The sequence below is a fragment of the Gekko japonicus genome, unplaced genomic scaffold, assembly GCF_001447785.1.
Source record: "Gekko japonicus isolate JY-2015 unplaced genomic scaffold, Gekko_japonicus_V1.1 scaffold3738, whole genome shotgun sequence".
NCBI classification, from domain to species: Eukaryota; Metazoa; Chordata; class Lepidosauria; order Squamata; family Gekkonidae; genus Gekko; species Gekko japonicus.
Window position 1 is genome coordinate 39,280 of NW_015168157.1, and position 7,180 is coordinate 46,459.

The following is a 7,180-nucleotide window of genomic DNA, read 5'->3' on the forward strand; positions in this document are numbered from 1 at the left end:
TCTTATGTTCTTACATGGAATTCACTGCCACAGGAGGTGGCGGCGGCTATAAGCATAGATGGCTTCAAGCGGGAACTGGAGAAACATATGGAGCAGAGGTCCATCAGTGGCTCTTAGCCACATGGTATAGATAGGAACTCTAGGTCTGGGGCAAGGGATGCTCTGTCTTCTTGGTGCTTGGGGGGGGTAACAGTGGGAGGGGCTTCTAGTGTCCTGGCCCCACTGCTGGACCTCCTGAGGGCACCTGGTATTTTTGGCTACTGTGTGAGACAGAGTGTTGGACTGGATGGCCCATTGGCCTGATCCAACATTGGCTTCTCTTATGTTCTTAACGTGGTAGTGAGCCGTGACTCACGAAAGCTCATCCCCTGCCACAAATTCTGTCAGTCTTTAAGGTGCTGCTGGATGCTTGCTCTTTTCAGCTGCAAGATCAGTGAACCTTTCAAGATAATTGGGAACACACACACACACACACACACACACACACACACACACACACACACAGAGACTTGCTTGTTTGGTGAGAGCCTGCTCTAGCTTCCCCCCACCACAACTACCACCAACGGCAAGCAAAACAGCTAGACTGGAGTCCAGTCGCTCCTCAGAGACCAACAAGACTTTCGAGACTCAAAGCTCCCTCCGTCAGAAGGTGGGAGGACTGTTGCAAAGAAGGGATTCAGGATGCAGAGGTACCACCAGGCACATCGTAATCTGCTTGATTAGAGCAGGAAGGCTTTTATTTTTTTTTGCTCTCAGGTGACAGCTGACTTGAGGCAACCCTGTGGGATTTTCAAGACAAGAGATGTCCAGAGGTGGGTTTGCCACTGCTGGCCTCCACCTCACAACCTTGGTATTCCTTGGTGGTCTCCCTTCCAAATACTGACCGGGCCCAACCCTGCTTAGCTTCGGAGAAAGAGCTGATGGGGGATTGGGCTACCCTGGGCCATCCGGTGTCAGGAATTGCTTAGGGGCATAAGATTAGCATCTGTGCCAAGATAAGGATTCTATTCAGCCCTGGTGGGGTTCCCTGTTCTGAATTTGTGAATGAGCTCAACAGCAAGCAGAAGAGGTGGCTAAGAGGAGGTCTGCTAGGAAACGCATGTCCATATTTGTTTTGTACACCAGACGCCACAAATGAAGCTTGCCTTCTACAGGATCAGACTCTTTGTCTATCAAGGTAGATTTGGGCTGAAGCAACAGAACAAAGTCTGAGTTAGAGATGTGAAGGCCCGGAAAAAAAAACTGGAAACATTTTGGGGGGGAAATGTTTCCGCCCCGTTTTTTCCCTGAAGCCTTTTTTGTTTTTTCCGAAAAATTGGAACGTTTCCGCCCCGTTTTTTCCCTGAAGCCTTTTTTGTTTTCCCCCGAAAAAATGGAAACATTGAAAAAAGAAGAAGAAAAATTGATTATGAAACGTTTTCTTTTAACATGATGAATAAAATATTTTGAGACAAGGTGTTCAAATATTTTCCAAATCATTTCTAAAAGATAGGTATGGTACCAGATTGATCTAATTTCTGCGTACTGAGGACAAGCAGGTCCTAGCTTACAAACTGAACTCTCCAATGCAAGAACAAGATGCATTTCTTCCTTTAGTAGGTGCTGTTGTCACGAGAAAAGAAAAAGGTTTCAGTTTTGTTTTTGCATGTGGGTGGGTATTCTGTTTGTAATAGCAGTTTGGACACACTATATTTTTAATATGCTAGTTGTGATAATTTCATGCCAAGTAAAAATGTCCATAGTCATATTTTATGTTCCTAAAGTAACAGAATGACTTCCAATCTGGAAAAGAAAAAAGAAGTGCTAATGTAGCATTTTTTTCAATTTTTCCCAAAATTCCCCTTCCCCCCCGGAAAAAAACGGGTTTTTCCCCGAGCTTCAAAATCTCCGGAAATTTTACATCTCTAGTCTGTGTCCAGTGGTACCTTTAGGACAAACAATGTTTTATTCCTGGAATAAGCTTTTGTGTAAATGCACATGAAAGCTTATACCCAGAATTAATCTTTCTTGGTCTTCAAGGTGCCACTGGGCTCAGACGTTGTTCTTTTTCTATCAAGGTCAGCCTTGTCTCCTCTGACCAGCAGCTGCTCTCTGGAGTCTTAGGTAGAGGTCTTTCACATTAAAAGGTAAAGGTTTCCCTTGCTCGAAAGCCAGTCAAATCCAACTCTAGGGGTGTGGTGTTCATCTCCGTTTCCAAGCCAAAGAGCCAGCACTGTCCGAAGACGTTTCCTTGAGTATTTGGCCAGCATGACTAGATGCCAAGGCGCACGGAACGCTGTTACCTTCCCACCAAAGCGGTACCCAGGTCTTCTTTTGTAGAAAAAGCCCAGCAGGAACTCATTAGCATAATAGGCCACACCCAACAGCAGAAACTTGTTAGCATATTAGGCCACACCCCTGACAGTGCATCTCATTAGCATGCTAGGCCACACCCCCATGGCTCCCCTTGGCTTGCCCGGGCAAGCTGGCCCTTGGACAGGCTGTGGAAGGCATGGGGTGGCATTTAAATGCCTCCCCGATCCTTCCAGGGCCCCCCTGGCCCGCCCACCTCGGAGTCGTCGGGGGGTCACTCTCCAGGCCTTACCTCTATAGCCACGCATACAGAGGTTCTGGCTGCAGTGGACGTGGCCAGCTCTGAAGCCAGCCGGAACTCCGTTCCTGTGCGTTCCTGCCCAACAATAGCCCTGGCGGTACCTATTTATCTACTTGCAGTTTCTTGCTTTTGAACTGCTAGGTTGGAAGGAGCTGGGGCCAGAGATGGGAGCTCACTCCATCATGCGGCACTCGGGTCTCAAACTGCTGAACTACAGACCTTCCAGTCTGGACATTATTTCACACCTAATCCTTTTAATTACAGATGTGGGGGACTGAACCTGGGACCCTTGGAATGCAAAGCAGACTGTGCCATTCTGAGCTGGACAGCCCAGGAGAGCCAATCTCGTCAGATCTCAGAAGCTAAGCAAGGTCCGCCCTGGGTAGTATTTGGATGGGCAACCTCCAAGGAATACCAGAAGCGTGACAGAGAGACAGACAATGGCAAACCACCTCTGAAATGTCTCTTGCCTTAAAAACAAGTCTCGCTCGCTACCTAGTGGTGCATAATACTAAAGTTTGGTGTCGTGGTTAAGTGTGCGGACTCTAATCTGGGAGAACCGGGTTTGATCCCCCACTCCTCCACTTGTACCTGGCTGGATGACCTTGGGCAAGCCGTAGTTCTGATAAGAGCTGTCCTTGAAAAAGAGCAGTTTCTGTCAAGAGCTCTCTCGGCCCCGCCTACCTCACAAGGGTGCCTGTTGTGGGGAGGGGGAAGGGAAAGGAGTCTGTAAGCCGCTCTGAGACACCTTTGGGTAGTGAAGGGTCATGGGGTATAAATCCAATCTCTTCTTCTTCTTCTTCCCTTTTCTTCTAAAAGAGCTAGAACTTCTTGCTGCCAGACAATCTTGGGATCTCCTGGCTATACTACACACACTGCCATACGGCAATCATTATGAGAGGTTGTGCCACTATGGCACAGCCTCTCCCCCAACCTGTATGATCTTCTCAACAGCGTCTACCTTTAAGCAGGAGCTTCAAAGGCAGAACTGCACATGGGGAGCCAAAAGTCTGTGCCTTCTCCGCCACCAACTGCCTTGCTGACCTCTTGGACTCCTACTAGGACAACATGGGGACGGTACTGGAAATCAGCACAGTAAAGGGCATCATTTATTTATTTATTAAATTTATATTCCGCCCTCCCCAAACGGGCTCAGGGCGGCTAACAAGAGGCATATGTCATAATTGAACAACTAAAAACAGAATAAAACAATCCATCACGAACAAAGTGCCGGTGCTCTAGATATTAATTCTTATCAGTCCAAGATGGGGTCTGTTGACCAACCTAACCCATCAGCATAAGTTCCGGATAATACTATCGTCCCTTCATGATCAGTTCTTCAAGTCATCTGGTCATCTTCCCAGGGCTAGCTCACATCCATATCGAATCCACCGTCAAAGATAGAAGCTCAGTGGTGGTATAATGGCGGTGGCGGCTCCTATGCAAAAGCCTAGCGGAAGAGCTCCGTCTTGCAGGCCCTTCGGAACTGCACAAGGTCCCGCAGGGCCCGGATCTCCCCTGGAAGCTCGTTCCACCAGACAGGAGCCGCCGCCGAGAAAGCCCTGGCCCTGGTTGCAGCCACCTTGATGTCCCTGGGGCCTGGAACAACCAATAGGTGTTGCGCCCCTGACCGTAGTGCTCTTGGGGGAACATATGGGGAAAGGCGGTCCCTTAGGTAAGCTGGACCCTGGCCTTTGCACCGGTCCGCTTAGGTTTGCACCAATACTCCCTCTAAGCTGTGGAGTCTTGTGAGCAAAAATTCTACTTTATGAGCTACTGGCATTAAAGTTGTGAGTGAAGCAATTTGGCCACTGCATAAATTAGTTCGCTCTGGAGCCCTCCTTCCTGAGCGAAGACAAGAATCTGTGAGCCGGAGACTAAAAAACTGTGAGGAAAGAGAGGCGCACATCACACCTGTTCTTGACTGGCAAGTTCAATGCAGGCTTCTGGTTACCACCTACAAAGTCCTGAATAACCCGGGACCTACATCCCTGCAGGACCGCCTCTCCGGCTACATTCTCCTGCAGCAGCTTTGCCCATCTGAGCAAAGCCTCCTAAAAGGGTCACCCTGCAAAAGAAAAGAGCAAGAGTCCACTAAAAGGTAAAGGTTCCCTTGCTCGAAAGCCAGTCGAATCCGACTCTAGGGTTGCGGTGCTCATCTCCGTTTCAAAGCCGAAGAGCCAGCGCTGTCCGAAGACGTTTCCGTGGTCATGTGGCCGGCATGACTAAACACCAAGGTGCACGGAACGCTGTTACCTTCCCACCAAAGTGGTACCTATTTATCTACTTGCAATTTCTTGCTTTTGAACTGCTAGGTTGGCAGGAGCTGGAACTAGAGACGGGAGCTCACTCCGTCTTGCGGCACCCAGGTCTCGAACTGCTGAACTACTGACCTTCCGCAGCCTGCAGTTCAGCGTCTTAACCACTTGAGCCACCACAGCTCCACTAGCAGCACCTTAAAGACTAAAAACATTAATGAAGTTCTTCCCTGGGCTTAAGGCCATAATGGCCCCCACGCGTCTGACTCACCAGAAGAACATAACCTTTAACCAGAAATGGCCTCTTAGTTCCGGCCCTCACTGGGAAGGGAAGCTTCCTTTCACACTTAGGCTGCGTTACCTCTTGGTCCGAGGGGCAACCTTCCAGCAACCAGCCCACGATGCTACTGTTATCCGCCTCCTGGGAACTGCTGTCTAGACTGGATGCCTTCAGTGGTGCATCCTCGAATCTTTAATTCAATAAGGTGAGTGGGAACCAGAAGTCTTTAAAAGATGCCAGTTCTGTTTTTAGAAAAGCTGTACCTGCCAGGTGACCCTTCTGGCTTACATAGAGTATGGAAGCCCTCTGAAAACTGCCAAATGGGAGAACATTTTAATCTTCCGGGACATTCCGTCGCGGACCTAAGAGTGACAGTCCTCAAGCAGAGACGCTTCAAGGGGAGATTGCAACGTGAGACTGCTGACTACACTTTGCATTATACCCCTGCATCCTGACTCCTTTCTTTGCAACACCCTTCCCACCTTTAGCCTGGGATAGAAGAAGAAGAAGAAGAAGAGGAAAAAGAAGAGGAAGAAGAAGAGGAGGAGGAGGAGATTGGATTTATACCCCGCCCTTCACTACCCGAAGGAGTCTCAGAGCGGCTTCCAAACTCCTGTCCCTTCCCCTCCCCACAACAGACACCCTGTGAGGTAGGCGGGGCCGCGAGAAGTCTGACAGAAACGGCTCCTTTTCAAGGACAGCTGATAGAACTACGGCCTGCCCAAGGTCATCCAGCAGGTGTGAGCGGAGGAGTGGGGAATCAAACCCGGTTCTCCCAGATTAGAGTCCGTGCACTTCACCACTACACCAAAGTGGGACTCAGGGATCTCTCCATCTGACAAAGGCAGCTTTGACTCCTGGAAACGTATAACCTGGAAATCTTGTTGTCGGTCAAGGTGCTACTGGACTTGTACTTAGTTGTTTTGCTGCAGACCAAGATGGCTACCCTCTGAAATGATATTCCTAGAGGGGGGAATTGTTTTCTACTTAAGAGTTTCCAAGGCAGACGCATGCTGGCCCTCCCTAAACTGGACAGTATAGGACTTCTTGCAACCAGGGACTGTGCTAGAGATGTGTACTTTTACGATGGAAATACTTGCAAAGGTTTATCCACAGGACTCTGAAGGGGACATTTAGGGGCCTATCAGCTAAGTTTCACAAGAACGTCCCCATAGGCAAGCTATTATTTATGACAATGTGGGATACAGAATGAGCTCACAAACATCATACTATGGCATGCGCAAACCCATGGGCCTAAGAACACGGAAGTCTTTCCCCTGGAGCATCTTTACACAGAACATGCCAGCCACCCTGTTTCTTCTACTGCCAGCCCTGAGGTACAATGCCATAGAGAGACAAATCCCTGATGACTCCGGAACATAAGAATATAAGAGACGCCAATGTTGGATCAGGCCAAAGGCCCATCCAGCCCAACACTCTGTGTCACACAGTGGCCAGAAATACCAGGCGCCATCAGGAGGTCCACCAGTGGGGCCAGGACATTAGAAGCCCTCCCACTGTTGACCCCCCCCCCAAGCACCAAGAAGACAGAGCATCACTTGCCCCAGAGCCCCTATCTACACCTTGTGGCTCATAGCCACTGATGGACCTCTGCTCCATATGCTTATCTAATTCCCTTTTGAAGCCGTCTATGCTTGTAGCCACCACCACTTCCTGTGGCAGTGAGTTCCATGTGTTAATCGCTCTTTTGGAAGCTTTTTTGGGGGTAGCCTTGAACGAAGATGCACTCCCTCGGCCCACTTTATTTCACAGGGCTGTTCAAAGAATAAAAAAGGAATGGAAAGCCACTTTGTACACTGACATACACTGTGGAAACAATACTCCTAGCGTGGCCTTGTTCAAACAGCCTCCTGGCATTGCTGTCCACTTAAAGAGGATTAAGAGCAAAGGCAAGAGGAAAGGTGTCCTTGACTGAGGACCAGCAGTTTTTAATTCTGTGAAGTGACATTGGGCCTCCCCCCCACACCTTTTCACTGAGACCTAACAGCATTTGGACCTGAAAATCTTTTTTTTTTGGGGGGGGGGGAA